Below are 16,002 nucleotides of genomic sequence, written 5' to 3' on the forward strand. Positions count from 1 at the left end.
GGTGACATTCAGTACTTCGGCGTTTTTCCCTGATGCAACTTTTGCTTAAAGTGTTCGTCATACTTACAGTGTAACTGCAGGCAGAGAGTCAGATGCATGTACAAAGAATCCCAATGTGTTTCACTGAACAGAACGTTTGGCTCACTGGCACCGACTGGTCTCTCAATACTGAACAGCATCTTGTCTAGATGTTTCTAGTGATGTGCACAGCCCACATGGTGAAGCAGCACAGACTGCCCACCTGCAGCACAGACTCTGACCTGAACAGTAGTTTACAGTGCAGTAAGTCAGATGCTCGTTATCCAATAACGTTACATCGAGGCCTCCACCCTTTTTCTTTAATAGCAAGGAGTGTGGACAGAGAGCTAATTGGCCTGTTAATGCAGAGCCCTTGATGGACAAACAGTGGTGTGGTCCTGCTCGTCAGTGTGCCTCTATAAAAAGACGTGATTAACCAGAGGCAAGGCTGTCTCAAACCAGAAGAAGAAAACGTCAGGAGAAAAGCAAATCTGTTCTCATCTCAGACGGAAACAGAAGACGAGGAGAGAAAGCGGCAATATTAGCTGAACGAGAGGCCAGACAACATTTTAGTCTGGAAACACTCGACGTGTAGTGTGAATCAGGCTGTTAAAGGTTTGATTTACAAATACCACCTTCACCCTTTTAGATGAAGCGGATACAAAATGAACAGACATAATACTTTCAGAATTAGGCTTGATGATCATCCCTGTTAAATTCAATTTGTGTGAGACTTCTGTGACCTCCGCAACTCTGATATGAGTTAGAATCATTTGCTACAAAATACACTTACTCACCTTTCCGTAGTTAGTTGACATCAACACATAACTTAGCATAAAAGGCATGAAAAGAGAAATTTCATATGTTGTAAGTGGTCATTACTGTTGATTTTGTAGACTGACATAATTTCAGGTCTCCTTAGAAAACCCTGGTTTAAACACAGGTATGAGTCTGCGGTGTGTGAAGCAATAACCCTTTAACTGTCTGCAACATTACAGTCCGTTCATTACAGTACAATATATTTGGAGTAATACTTATGCTGAAGCAAATCGTGGTACACACCACCAGAAAAATGCCCAGGCTGACTATTTTCTCCTGAATTAAGCACATTACTACATCCATTAAAACCAGACTCATCTGCGAGCCTCCAAAATGAATAAGCAATTTTATTCCTGCACATGTGCAGCTCACTGTAAAACCACATTCATTTATGAATACAGCGTCAGTCCATTAAAATAAAATAGATCCAAACAGAAGGAAATGTTCAGTGTTTACTTGGATTTTCTAACACCACTAAGTTGGGTTGTGAGGACAGAGAATATTTATAAAGGCTAGTGCCGACGCGATGACAAGATGTGTAACTACAGTACATCAGGAAGCTCAGTGCGTCAGTTCCTCTCCACCATCATTATCTCATCTCCTGGCAAACTTGGGTCATATCTATCAAGTCTGCAGCAGCTCTTTACCATCAACACTTGTCTCTGCCCCGCTCCCCTTCCACTCTCATCCTTTCTCTCCCCCCCACTCTCATCCTTTCTCCCCCCTCTTGTCTCGTTCAAGCCCTTCTCTCCTTTTTTTCCCCAGCTCAAGAGAGGAGACACGGCCATAAATCTCGGAGTAGCTAATGAACTGCATTTAACAATAAAATGCACTGGAAATGGAACATTTCATTTACAAGAAGATCAATGGCAGTGACAAACACCCTTCTCAGAGCGACTAGTTAGTGGGATGATGTTCCGCAGGCAATCCAATCAATCACTGCACACCGACGCCGAGATCAATCAAAACAGGAAAAAGGAGGAGGGAAACAAAGACTTGAAGCTTCTCTCTTTAAACTGTATTCATGTTCTTTATTTGAATAGGGCTACTAATCACTCAGGGAAAAGTCCACCTTCTCATCTGCTTAGTTGTTGAACTATAGATATTCTCTTTATCTCCCTTTCTTTAATTCCCATTATGTTTCCCCCTTTTTCTTCCTCTCACCCACCGAGCTCTGGAGAAGGCAGTTGAGAGGCAAGAAGAGGAGGAGAGTGAGTGATAACCATCCGGGGAGTCAAGTGCTCCATCACCGCCATCCCCATCTGCGACCCGACAAGTTCATAATGCCAGGCATCTGCTTTCATTTATAAAGGCCTCACTTAGCCCTCACACACACTCTCAGTCTCTCCAGCTCTTTTGCTACGCCCTTCCCTCCTCTTCTCGCTTTTTCTTCCCATCCGGCTGGCTAAAGACGGAGAGCGACTCTTGGCCTCTTCCTCACATAATCTCCTCCTCTTCTTCTTCAGCTCAAGCCCTCTCACATTTTTCACCATTTGTCCTCCACAGTTATCCTTTTCTTGCCCCTCCAGCTCTCAGTCGTCTCCTCTTGCCACCCTCCCACTCTAATAAACAAACTGTAAAGCGGCAAATATGATAGTAAGATTGACCTCGGTTGGAAAGATGTGCAAATTCTTTCATGTAAATATCAAACATGATTGCTTTCATTACTAGAAATCCTCCCTGAAATTTCATTATCCTCAAGGCTTTAAAGCACTGAATTTAACCGGTGTTGACTCTTCTATCCTTCCTATCAACTCATTTCCATCCGGTCTAAGTGGCCTTTAAACTCTCCTTAAAAGACAGAAGAGTCTGTGGTTAGGACTGGGCTGAAGTCAAGTTTTGTGTTTGATACTGTTATTCAGATTATTTGCTTAGACACCTGTTGACCATGATCAGAGTTGCATGTTTCCGAGGCTGAGTGCTTTTCATTAAAATCATCAGGTTGTTGGCAAGTAGTTATTCTGTGTATTTATTTTAGTTATTTGGTATTTAATATTTGATTGAGCTTAAATAAACAGAGACACTACTTTACAATTGAGAGCAGTGGCTTTTATTTCTATACATAAAATCTTTGAACCATTGACAAGAAAAAGCAAGGCAGCTAAGAATGACGCCTTGGGCTCTCATGGTTGTGGGTGCAGCTCTTGTTTACTTCCCTCCCGTCATGACCATCTACTGTACTCTATTCCTGCACGTGAAGAGTTTTGATCCTGTAGTACTGTAAATGATTTTGTTAAATTAAATATTAATGTGCTGTTATTAAATACTGCAAATAAAAACTTGATGTTTGTCACCATTAGGTGGTGCACTTAACTCACTATAAATTTAAGAGACCTCGAGAGAAGACAAAAAGAAAGAGAGAGAAGAAAAACTTGCTTAGCCCATTATGAAGTAAATTTTCTGAAATGGGTTTTTATCATGAAAAATAAAATGCAACATCTGTTGTAAATATATTTGGATACATTAGTGTGTCCTCTGAGGGCTGCATGGAAATCACAGGCAGTCTGTGTGTGAGCGCGCAAATGAGCACACGCACCCGCTGTAGTGTGTGCGTGTGCTCATTTATACCACGAAGTGGCCAGAAACTGTTCAGAGCAACACAACGTAGTGTTGAACTGAAGAGTGGACTTCACTTCTGCAGAAAAAGTATGTTGTTAAACTCTGATGCAGTAATCGCAGAAAATCCACCTTTATAAATATGGCGACGTATTTAAACAAGATCATTTAGTTTTCAACAAACTAGTATTTTTACTTTACTTTTGTTGTTGAGACATTATGTAAGATAACTCCTATGTTTGACTGACAAATCAGATTGAGTCTCACTTGTAGAAGTACTTTCTGTTTGTTCGTTCGTTCGTTAGTTTGTTCAGTAGTGGACACACAACAATTTTATTTTGGAAATAATGTTCACAATTGTACCTAGTAAATTACTTCTAAAACTTAACAAGCTGTACTTTTTTGACTGTCGGTCAGAACAAAGACAGAAGAACTGTAAATTATCAAAGCACAACTTTCATTAACCGCTAATAAAGTGTTTCAAAATTATCAAAACAGTATCTCACTGTAACTTATCACAAAGCGAATAATGAATGAATGCAGATGGATCAAATCCATCCATCACTTGGGTGGCTCACCCTGTTCAGTCAAAGGGGTGAAGTGACAGTCCCAGGTGTTGATGGGGCGAGGGCCGGGTGGCCACATACAGAGACGTGCAAGCGTTTACAATGATACTCACCCCTATGGTCTTTGTAGAGACTGAATCCCTAAGTGCCAGTCTTTGGACCACGGGACGGACCCATAATAGCTTTAGGGAACAGTTTTCACTGATTACATAATTAACCAGGACTGTTTTTTTTTTTGAGGTTGTATGTGTCACTGTGTGTGATCCCAGATAGTATTATAAATATGGTTATGTTCGTCATATACCAGCTAAGTGTCCTTGTGTGACATAGCTGTTGACAGGTGACAGCCCGCTCCCCTCGTGCTACCGTCTCCCTCCCCCGGCTGCTGGCTCTAACTCTAATGGTCGCCCTCCGTAGGAGCCAGCAGGTCGCAGGCGCCTTTGCCGTCACCATTAAGCACCATTGGTTTAATGAACGCAGCGTTTAAGAGTGCTTGGACCTTCATGCTCCGCCGCCTCATTAAGTGGAAAGCAAACTAATATGGGGAGCAACCTAGAGCTCACCTCTAGAGATGAGAGACAGAGGGAGAGGGGGGTGAAGAGGAACACATCGTCTAGAAAAGACTTCTGATTTAAAGGGTTTGAACCTAGTAAATGGCAGTGGTGGTACTGTAGTACACAAAGGTTCAAGAGTCACTGGTCATGGATCATGGTTTAAGTGTGTGTTCTGTTCATTTTAAAGCACAGGTTGACCTCCTTTAACTCATAGCTGGTTGTTTTCACCACTTATACTGTACCAATTTAAGGTGCTGTTATTTAATCAGAAATAGTCTTTTCCACGTCCAACACATGGAACTGTTTTATTCTGAAGACAACTAACGTGAATCTTAATAGCACTATGCTCTGGTTTTAAAATATAAAAACATAAACCTGCCTACATACATTCATACATAGAGCCATGATTTCAGTCATGACCCAGTTTCACTCTCAAGTCTTTGGCGGTGAGAGGAGCTGTGAATGAAGGAGACTTCTCAACCTGCCGCCCACTCCCTCAGGTGGCTGTGCCAAAATCTGCCCACACCTTGCCATCCATCCTGTTATTCTGTCCAACCACACATACCCTCCTGCCTCTCCTCTTCCTTCCTCATCGTCTGCTCCCCAGGGTGGGCCTGGGTGGAGATAATTCCCTCTCTACACAGGAACAATTAAGGGCCCAGCTCAGGGCTTTATGGTCATAGCAGCAGCTGCTTTCTACCATTTCTGAGTCCATAACTGTCTGAAATGACAATGTGGGGGGTGGAAGTACATCCTGGGTCCTTCCTCCTGAGTCTATATGAGTCATAATTCATTTCTGCGTATTCAGCATATATCACATATTTATGCCGCAAGACAGCTAAAACTATTCGATGAGTCAAGTCCAGAGTAAACAAGCAACCGGTTAAAAACAGGCCATTGAAACTTTGCCCACTGACATAAGAGCATAAGAATTTTCTCAAACCATCCAAGGTTATCAAATGTTATTGTTCATATAAAACTACCACTACTAAAAATAATAGTAATAACACTATTGATGAAGAAATTAATAAAGTTCAAATTACACCATACATTCAAATGTCAGCACAACATCAGGAGCAGTGGCTCATCTCCCTTTCTTACTGTACCTCTATACAGTAGATGTTCAACCGCAATACTGAGATTTAGCATTTTCTACAGGTACTCTACGTATGAATACTACCCACATTAACACAAAAATGATCCCATTAGAGGTTTACAGTACCTCAGCCAATACAATTATTTTGTGGCTCCAGATTTAAGATCCTGTCTGAGATTGGTGCAGTGTGTGCAACTGTATAGGCCACATATCTGCAGATGACAGAGACAGAATGACAGAGAATAAGAGAGTTGTTAAGAAGAAAACTCAATGAGTGGGAAGTGGCAAGTGAAAAAATAGCTTGGTCTTTGGCTGTTATCGTCTAAAGTGTTGATAAGCGATACTGAGGGAGGTGTGAATGGTGTTAACAGGGTGCCCTAGAGAGGCTAATTGCTTAAATGGAGAGTCTAGTCATTATAGAGACCCTCTGAATGATTAGAGAAAACAGTGAAAGATAATATACAACAAATGATTCTGGAACATCATCCACCTTCACCAAAATACCTAAAGATTCTGCTCAAAGACATTTACACGGTCAGTTGTGATAAAAGTCTATCAACTAGTTGTCCAGTTGTCAGCAAAACATGATTGATTTCATGCTAATCTTACTGGTGACTGAAAAGTCCCGTCCATTTATAATAACTTCAACCTATTTTTAAAAACAGCAAGTAACAGACTTTATTCCATTCAAAATGTTTTAGACACTATTATTTACAGTAAATACTAATGAGTGTATTAAAAGCAGACATACGTCAAGCTAAAATTAAGAACACACACATACGCTTTTAGGGAAAAGGGGGAAAACAAGCTAACACGAGTAGAGATGTTCTCACAAAACACAGTGTGGCAAAGGGAAGTCAGGTCACAAACCTGCTGCTGTTGCAGCTGCTGTCCTTAACTCCAGAAGCAGGTTGTTGTTGCTTAACTTGAAGTATAATTAGAAAAACATTCACTCGCCTGCAACTGCTGTAAATCTTGTTAGAGTAGCTTCCAAAAACCTGTCAGATGATGATTATATACTGTACATAGAATATTTGTATCTAGATACAATTGTATCTCTACATTTTATCATACAGTATGTACATACTGCATCACAGAGGTTCAACATGTAGAATGTGGCTACCTCCTCATTAGTAACTAATAAAAACATGAATATTGAACGGAGTGTTGTGCTTTAGTTTTAATACAGCCTCTTTTTACCCTATTTTCTGTGTCATTGGTAATATGCAATTCTTCCCGTCTACCCACCAAATGACCTCCATCCCATACTGGATCCCTTTAGTCCGTTCATTAGTTTTCAAATGGCGGTCATGGACATTTATATTGCCCCAAAAAGTTGGATTTCTCCCATTGCCTGTTCTGGCAGAAGGAGCCTGATGAAAGGAATAGCTCTGTAATGCTACAGGCGTCCTATTGATTGACTTGCATTTCTTTTTTCCAAATGTCTAGACAATCACTAAGTTGTTCATGAATAAATAGAAGCCAAACAGTCCGACAGGCAGCTGTACAGTGGAGCGCTTGAGGGGAAGTCAGCTTTAAAAATCAGACATGCTCAACTCCAAGTCTGTTATCCTGTACTGCCCTTTTTTCCTCAGGGATTGAATATTGTATTTAAAAGAGATTTTCCTCAACATAAGCATGTAACTGACCCGCCTTTTTCCATAGAACAACTCTGTCTCTATGAATCGGTTCATAAATAGAAACACCCCCAACTACTGTGTAAAAACTGCTAGGAAAGCATCTGCCAAGCATGAAGAGTTAACCCCAAACACTCATTGTTGGGACTCAGTGGGGTATGTGGCCTCATTCAGCTACCTGTAATGCCCCCACCTTGCCCCAGAACTATTCAGAGGCAAGGTCCCCATGACACGGAAGTCACTGTATTCATTAATTATCAACTCCATTTTTCACCACGGATCTCTAAACAAGGTGGGGAGATAGGGAGCTAGAAAGTGATTAGTGAAGTAAAGGAGGCTACGGGAAGAGAGGGTGAAAAGGGGCAAAAGAAAGGGGAAGAAGGTTTTTAAGAACAGTGCTGGGCCCAAACATGGGGGACGAGGCAGGGACAGTGACGCTTTTTGCCACGTTTGTATTTTTTCCATGCAAAGGATGTTGCAGAGGCATCCCAGTGCCTGTTCCCCTCCTAATTATTCCAATTATCATGGCACACTATGAAAACGTGATTAATAACACAGAGGATATTGTTGTGGCAATTAGCCATATGGTGGTGGGACTCTGCTCTGTCACGATTTTGCCATTAGCATCTACTTATGTTTGTCAGAGGCATGCAGCCATGACAAGCTCAAGTTCTGCTCACCTTGCACTCCCCACTGAGAGGCACACGCCGGGGTGGGATGAGCTGCATATTCCTCCCGGCTTCTCGCTTGACTGAATTTTTTATGTGGCATCCGGTCGGACTGGGGACGAAATGTCACCCGGCGTCTGGGATGGCCCATCAAACTCAGACACTCCTGGGAAGAAGAGGGAAGACGGGAGATGAGGCACAAGAAAATAATTACTTCCGCTTGTGTGTTATTCAAACATAAACAAAATGTATTGAGGCATATGTGAAAAACGCTCTCTGCTTGCTTTTAATTTACATTTTGCCCCAAACAAAAATATATGTGCACGTGCGCACGCATGCACGTGACATACAAACACACACTAGGTCACAGTCAGTCAAATGAGCTGAGTTGACTCTGAAACCGTCTCAACGGTACACGGCATCTACAGCAAGAGCCCCCTTGTTAAGACCTGTTGGTATTCTCCAGATGGCAATAAAAATGCATGAGGTCTGCTGGAATCGTGGAGAAGAGCTCAGCCACTTAAGTGGGAAAAACAAAACCTCAGAGAGAAAAAAAAACAGGTAAAGTGTTTCGCCAAGCTGATCCCCCAAGGACTGGGGAGAGAGCTTGAGATGAGAGCAGCGCCACCACGGCGGCTGGTGCACGTTTGAGGAGTCAGGATGTGCATCTTGTTATCTATCTTATCAACTTAAGACGCGTCATCTTGTTATGCCACACAAGCTGGTATTTGACTGTCAAGAGTAATGCTCTGTGGATGTTTGAATATCATTCCAGTGAAGCCAGAGTGATAATGATGAACCGGGTGCAGTGGTACAAACTCTGGAATGAAATTAACAGAATTTGCCTATAAACAACTTAGCCCTTGTTTGAAGAAAGTGGCGCCCCTAATTGAAACAAAATGAGTGACACACAAGTTTCTGCACTCTGTAGAAATACAGAAACTGCAAACTGGAAGCAGATGAACAAAAATCTTATTGTTGCATGGGGAAATTGAACACTATTATTTAATTGTATTGCTAATCAGTCACACAGCAATGTCTTCTCTGTGACAATTGTCCTACTACAATCATTAATTCAGGACTCCACCTATGTCAGTGTATCATTTGAGTTGGACAGTGGAGCAGACAGTGTTTTTGACATACAGTAAGTAAATTGGAATCCTCATTAAATCCAGGCACCGGAATCTTTCCAAGTTTTCCCAAACAGCCCACACACAGGAGCAACAGGACATCACTTCAATTCCAACCAGCTGCATGTGACTCCTCCTTGAAACGATGTATGACAAATGGTTCCTTCCCGTCTGTGCATCTGACTTAGAAACATCTTAGTGGCTTTGTTTACAACCTTTTTGTTCCCAGCCTCCCAAATACTAAAACCTCCACACTCCACAATAAACAAAAATAATAAAAAGGCACGAGGAAGGAGCACCTGACAGCAGCATGGACTGCCACATTATCTCAGGTCCTTAATATGGGCAGTGCAGCTGACGCGGAGGGATATGGGACTTTTCATAGCCATAATTAAAACTGCAAGATAGATAGAGTAATTGAATGAAAAATCAGGATCTGAGCAACATCTGTGCCAGCCACATAAATCATTTCAAGGAAAGGTTTGAAATGCCATAAAAGCTGTGTGACTAGGAGTCGAAGAGCTTGTCAAATGCATCTCAGGACAGCGTCGATGACAAGGTAACAAACATTAGACCTGCCAGTTTAATTCAGTTTTCTAAATAAACTGGTGACATAAAAAAACATGACCAGAATGTCAGTACACAGATGTTAAGATTTGAAGGGGATCCCACAGTAAAAAGGCTCAGATTGCATTCATTCCAAACTTCGTCAAGTCGTTTGCTCTTATACTTTTCAAACTCAGCTTAAAGGACACATACGATAAAAGGGCAGAAACGCAAAGGCGACAAAACAGAAGATCAACTGTGAGACGTTTTGGGCAGGTGGCTGAAATTCTTCACTGGAGCCTCGCGAACACATGGCCACACGCACTGTTCTTCACAAAACCACATCAAAACTAAGTGAAAAGGTCACTGCACCGTCTGCATTTTTCCTGATTTGCAGGTGCAACAAAACATCACATGATCACAACATAAACCACAAACTGTCGAATGTGAGTGAAGAATGCAAGAGCTCAATGTGGAAAAGTACATGTGAAATGGCGGCTTGAACTGTCTACATCAAAAACAACTTAACATGTCATTGCAAAAAATAAAACAACCCAAATAAAAAACATTTACCTTAATATGTCAATGGACCGTTTTCTATTGTCTTTGCAGATCACATGGTGTCCTCCTCTACAAAACATGGAACCAATGTGTTTCTGGACTTCTGTAAACAACCACACTGAAAATGTGAGCTGAGTCAAGAGTTTCAGGTTTAATTCAAGGTGTTCATTCAGGAATTACAGTCATTTTTCACACACGGCACCGACGCATGCTCAGGGGCGGCCTGTTCCCTCATTACTCTATGATTAATCAGGCAGGTGGAAGGCCTCGAGTTACTTCTGTGTTACATTTGCATTTGGTAGCTGTTCACTGCAACATAGGGTCCAAAGACGTTTCTATGGAGGCGCTGTACCAGACGACAGCTTCAGCGAGATATCAAAAACAGGCTTTATATCATTTACTGTGTGGTGTCCAAAAACACACCTTGGTTCCATTAACTTCACTGTGTCTGATAAATGCAGTGACGTAATAAGATCATTTTAAAGAGATCGGTAGGTGGTAAATAAACAAACAATGTCTCAATCTCTAAATCACAATTAATGATCTTGAGGGTTCTAGAAGTGTTTAGTTTAGGTTCTAGAAGTGTTTGCTTTAAAATGTTGACCTAATAATTCAACGGGGTATTTAGGTCAAAGCTTCAAATACTTAACTTTAAATACAAGGCATGTTGTTTTATTAGCTTACCTCGCTATGCAGCGGTGATGACGTCTGGGAATCCACGCAAGCGAGTGCTACAAAAGGCAGCGGGAAGGATTTAATCCATGTTAGTTCCAAGTTAGCTGCGCCTGTTAGCAAATTAGCGTGAACAACGCTAGCTAGCTGCGGCTGCGCCGGTAAAAATACTAAGGCGATGTGGGGTTTCCCGCTTCATTTTGTTATGGAATGTCATTTGATGACGCCATGTTGTTTTCGCTGTCTTCGTTTGCCATGTTAGTGTTTAAATAAGGTTTTTTTTCGGTAACCGCAAGCATAAGAGTAAACAATAACAGTGCATAAGTAAACAACAGAGCATACGAGTAAAGTATAAGAGCGAGAGTAAACAGTAAGAGCATCAAATAAACAATTCTATAAATAAATATAATATAAACAGTAAGAGTAAATAAAAGTAAACAATTGCAGAACACTATATAAGTAAACAGTATGAGTGAAAATAATAATTCAGCTCTGTTGTACCACTATGATTATTGCATCATTTCAATGCAATAAATATGCTACTTTATCGTACAGTTCAAATGGACACGTGCTTCTTTTGCAGGTGATGCAAACTGTGAAGTGACCTGGTGACGTCAGAAGATTCACGCAGATGTTTCAGGAACATTTTACATTCAACTTAGTTTAACTGATCACAGGCACAATTCCACAACCATCTGCATCAGTTAAAAAAAAAAGAGAAGTGTGTCTCAAAAATCAAACTATGTGGGAATCACTCATCTCAAGACAACTTGTATCTTCAACAGACCATAATGTGCTTTATTTTCATGCCAACAACCGTTCGTAGGAGTACTGTAGGTGTCAATTTTTTTCAAATGACGCATATCTCATTTTGGGATCGCTCTCTTCCATCAGAGATTTGCAGTTGAGTCAGAATCTGAGAACTGCCTCCTCACACTAATCTCATTTCCTCTGTAAGAGTCTGGGATTTCGCACGTCTCCTTATTTTCATGGAGCCGTCCCACCTGGCCACAAAGAAAGTTCCTAAACCACAGCTTCTTACAGTTAAACGGTTAATGTTTGATATAAAGTGGGAAAAAACACTTAGCCCAGAGTTGTAGCAGTTGGGTGCTTCTAAGCCGGTCCCTTGACAATTCAGAGACAATACCACCTGAGACAGAGTGCAACCTTCATTAATAAAAGATGTCTCACTGCCCAGAGCAACATGGACTCATTTGAAGTCCTCCTTCATCTCCGCGGGGACGCTCTGCTCACGGGGAGATGTGTCGTGTATCCAGGGAAACTGGGATTTCTATTCTCATATTAACGGCCCAACTCCTCTGACAAAACGCTTCACTGTCACATCACTTACCCACACGTGTCACAACATATGAGATCAGGACCTCAGTCTCACAAGCACTACATTTGATAGACATGTTCTCCGGGCAGACGCAGCGCCTGCTCTGATTATTCAATGATCTAATGACACAATTGGTCATGGTGAACGGCACCACACACTGACACCAGATGGTGGGTTTGTGCAGTGAAACCCTCCACACCCTCTGTTCATCCTTATCTTGGTTCAACCTACGACTCGTCTCTGTTCTTCAAACTGCGGAGATGATGATTTTCTAATTGGAATCAGAAGCCATCACCTTATTGTGTAGCGGGTGCACACAGTTGCTTTTGTTTCATCGGGCGACTCAGTCGAGAGAGTGATTTTTGTGCCCTGTCGCTTGAAAGCGGCAGGTGTGCTTTTTGTGCGGCATTGACGTGAGCGCTGCTCGCAGGCCTCGCAGCGTTCACAGGCACTCGCGGGCGCGGCTCCAGGGACCGATGAGGCGATGCCCGGGATGTGAGGAGGCTCCGCAGGGCCGCTCCGGGGCAGAGGGACAGGGCGTCAGGAGAGGTTTGTGCGAGATGTCATGAGTGCAGGAATGTGCACACGGCTGAGAGCGTGTGCGCGTCAGGGTTCGGGTACAGAACCAATGAATGACCTGTGCTGCTCGGCTCCGTGAGGACCGGTCTTTACACTGTCTAGTCATTAGTCATCACACCTGATAGTTAACACCTATAAACGTCTCCAAGTCAGTGACCACATATGAACCACTTCCACTGAACTATATCTATAGAGCATCTCCCTTACTGTTATGGAAATAAACATAGTTCTGATATAAATTTCAGTATCACCACAAACATTTTGGTTATTAGGATAAACAAAAACTTAAAGCATTGCTGCACATTTTTACAAAACCCTATTAAAACATATTCCTACTTAGTACAAATATACAGCTACATTTTTTGGCTGTTTCTCTGTATTTTGCAAAGTTCACTTCAGAGTTATTAATACGCTGCCTTTTCCAAAACAGGCTCATCACAAAATGTTTTACATTCCAACAAAGGACATAAACGCAGATAACAACAAAAACTAACGCAGCTGAAGCACTAAGACATGCTTGATCATCAGCATTAATTGGATAGTGAGGGAGGAGAGGAAACTTTGTTGCCATAAAAATCAAAATAAATAATTGCTAGGTGAAACTCCGGAAGAACGCATTCTCTATCTGTTTGATCATAAATCCTGAAATAATGACATGCTTACCCATAAATGACTAAACAAGGGGCCATTAAGGCACGCATGACTTCTCCTGATGTCTGTGTAGCAGATGTTAATAATTTTACCATAATGGAGGAGGAAAGCGAGGGAAGACGGAAACTGCTCTGTTCAATCATATCAAAGAAAATGTCAAATAAGGGTCAGCTGTGTCAACGTTCTAAAGGTGAAAGAGTGGGTTTATTTCATTTATAGGTCATAAAAGACGTTAAATCAAACCACAGCAATTACATGTAATGGAGAAGATGAGATTCAAACATAATTTGATGTTTGTTTTTTAACCTCAGCTCGTGTTGATGTTATCGCTGTATCTCACATCTCCTGTGTTCTGCCTTGTCGCCTGCTCCTTGTTGTTTTCTGATGCCACGATCCTTCACGTTCGGGTCCGATGTGACAGTGCGGCTGATCAGCTCGTCATCGCAGGCAGATTGGTGCCAGCGGAGAGATGTGAGGTTAATAGTTTATTAGATTCTTAGTGGCGCCACTTCCTGTACCTGAAACATATTTCTTAAGGCTCTGTGTGATCTTATCAGCTGTTCTGTCAAATAGAACACCCCCCCCCCCCCCCCCACTAGGACATCTGTCTCCTCCTTTGTGATCAGACGCCCTTTTCTTCATTGTCTTAATTAAGCACTTTTGGTTTGTTGTCATTAACAAAGTGCATTATTTCAGGCTAAACTGTATGAACTGACACAGGGAATAAAAGCACATTTGAAATTCAGAGTACAAGTTTTGCCCTAGTTTTTTTACGGTGGGGTGTCTAGATTAAATACAGAAATGACTTCAAACGCCATCATTGCTGTATTAATCAGCGCAATATTGTCGTTTTGAATGTTATGCTTTGTTTATATTGCTTTTCGTTCTGACATTTTATGATTGCTGTTGTAATTAGCGCAGGTAGATTATTGGAGCATGTTATGAGACTTGCTGTTTTATCACCTGATATAAATCCAGAATATTTATCCTGCTTCTGTGATGAACAACAATGGTTTTATTGACGGAGAAAATAATAAAAAAAAACCTGGAACTAAAGTCATTCGTATTAGTAAAACTTGCTTTCCCTCCACTGGTAGTTATAAAACACACGACTACAAAACAAACTAAAGGGAAATCAGTTGAACTACAGACCAGCTTAAGGCCGCGTGACATTTCCTTCATCAAACACATTCTTAGAAAATGAGTAGCTGACATATAAAAGCGTCGCACACTGAACTGCTACGTTGAAGAGATTTCACAAAGCTCTCTGCAACCTTGAAACTTCTCTGGGCTCTGTTCAAATGACAGGCAAGACAATTTCACAAGTCTTAACAGTCCGACCATATGTGCTTTGATTTTCCTCTTTTCAACAGCTTTGTTTTGTCTCTTCCAACTCAAAGTAGAAAGAAGCAGCACCTGACATCTCATACCGTAAAATGATGCATTAGCTCGGAATTACAGACGCCAAAAACAATAAGTTCCAACCTTGATTTTTAAGTGCATCACTTACCAGTATATTGCATATGCATTTACATACTGTTAACAAAAAAGGCTTTTATCAGGCTTCGCTTCCACCTAAATCAGGCTCCTATAGTCTATTTAACCTCTGACAAACAAGATGGATAAAGCTCCTTAAGTTGCCTCATTCATTCAGTCGAGCTGCAGACGTTGTACAACATCAGTGTTTACCTTAAGCTCCACTGTGAAGCTGAGCTCCGTGTTGTGGAACCGTCCTAAACGTCACATTCATTTGCTTTTGAAGTAAATCTACAGTATACATTCACGGTTACTGTAGTAAAGATTATTATTCTCACTGGAAGCTCCAAAACACACGCGTACGAATCAAGGCTGCCTTTTCTCCAGCAATTACTTCAGTCTGTGGTGATGCATGATGACACAGTTTAGAACGGACGACACACACATGGAGAGTATATTTTACTAAAAATAACAAATGATTGGGTTCAAAATTGGGAATATTTGATTTTAAATAAAACATTCCCAAAAAAAAGAATGAAACTAATACAACAGCGAACTCAAAGGTAATAATACTGTAAAAGCATGAGCAACTTGTATGTAAATCCTCTTTTAAGGCTGTGTTGAGCTTCAGCCTGAGACGCTTCAGTGAAACGTAACCTGAAGCGCGTGAGCAGAGTGGTGACGCGGCCTGTTGTTGTTTCTACTTGTTGTGAGCTGCTGCTGTGCTGGAGAGGAGTGCGTTTGAGGCTAGACTGACGGATCGTTCACCCCACGACACAGACGTGGAGAAGCCCCTTGCCCCCTCAGTTACACTCAGGCTCGGCCCAGTTGCCAAGACGCCTAATTACCCACAAGATGGCATCCACTTCGTGTCAGAGCGTCTCATCAAGGCCTTAAGAGCCATTCACACCTTGAAAGGACAAGGTTGTTTCCAATCAAGTCGGAGTCAGACGACATGTGACAAAGCAGGAAGTGCAGTGTTTGGGCTGCAGAGCCGCTGGGCGTTTACTGCACGGCAGCAGAACCATAACGGAGCAGCTGAAACTGCTGTGGAAGCACTGCGGCGACCTTGAGCAGCTCCTGAGAACCCCGCAAAGTTCCTCCCTCAGAGACTTTGCTGCACTGCTGCTGGAT

General features: G+C 41.8%; 1 protein-coding gene across 2 annotated transcripts in view; it reads right to left on the reverse strand.

Moving 5' to 3' along the window:
• LOC114843679 (raftlin-like) overlaps positions 1–11,031 on the reverse strand; it is a 115,628-nt gene extending 104,597 nt beyond the window's left edge. The window contains exons 1-2 of one of the 2 annotated variants that reach the window (XM_055503442.1): positions 10,836–11,031; positions 7,927–8,080 (exon numbers count right to left, since the gene is read on the reverse strand). The gene's annotated coding sequence lies outside the window, so the exon portion shown is untranslated. The remainder of the gene's footprint in view (positions 1–7,926; positions 8,081–10,835) is intronic. The other variant, XM_055503441.1, reaches the window with a different exon arrangement.
• Between the last annotated feature and the right edge of the window lie 4,971 nt (positions 11,032–16,002).

This window comes from Betta splendens, chromosome 16 (genome assembly GCF_900634795.4).
Source record: "Betta splendens chromosome 16, fBetSpl5.4, whole genome shotgun sequence".
In the NCBI taxonomy this organism is placed as follows: Eukaryota; Metazoa; Chordata; class Actinopteri; order Anabantiformes; family Osphronemidae; genus Betta; species Betta splendens.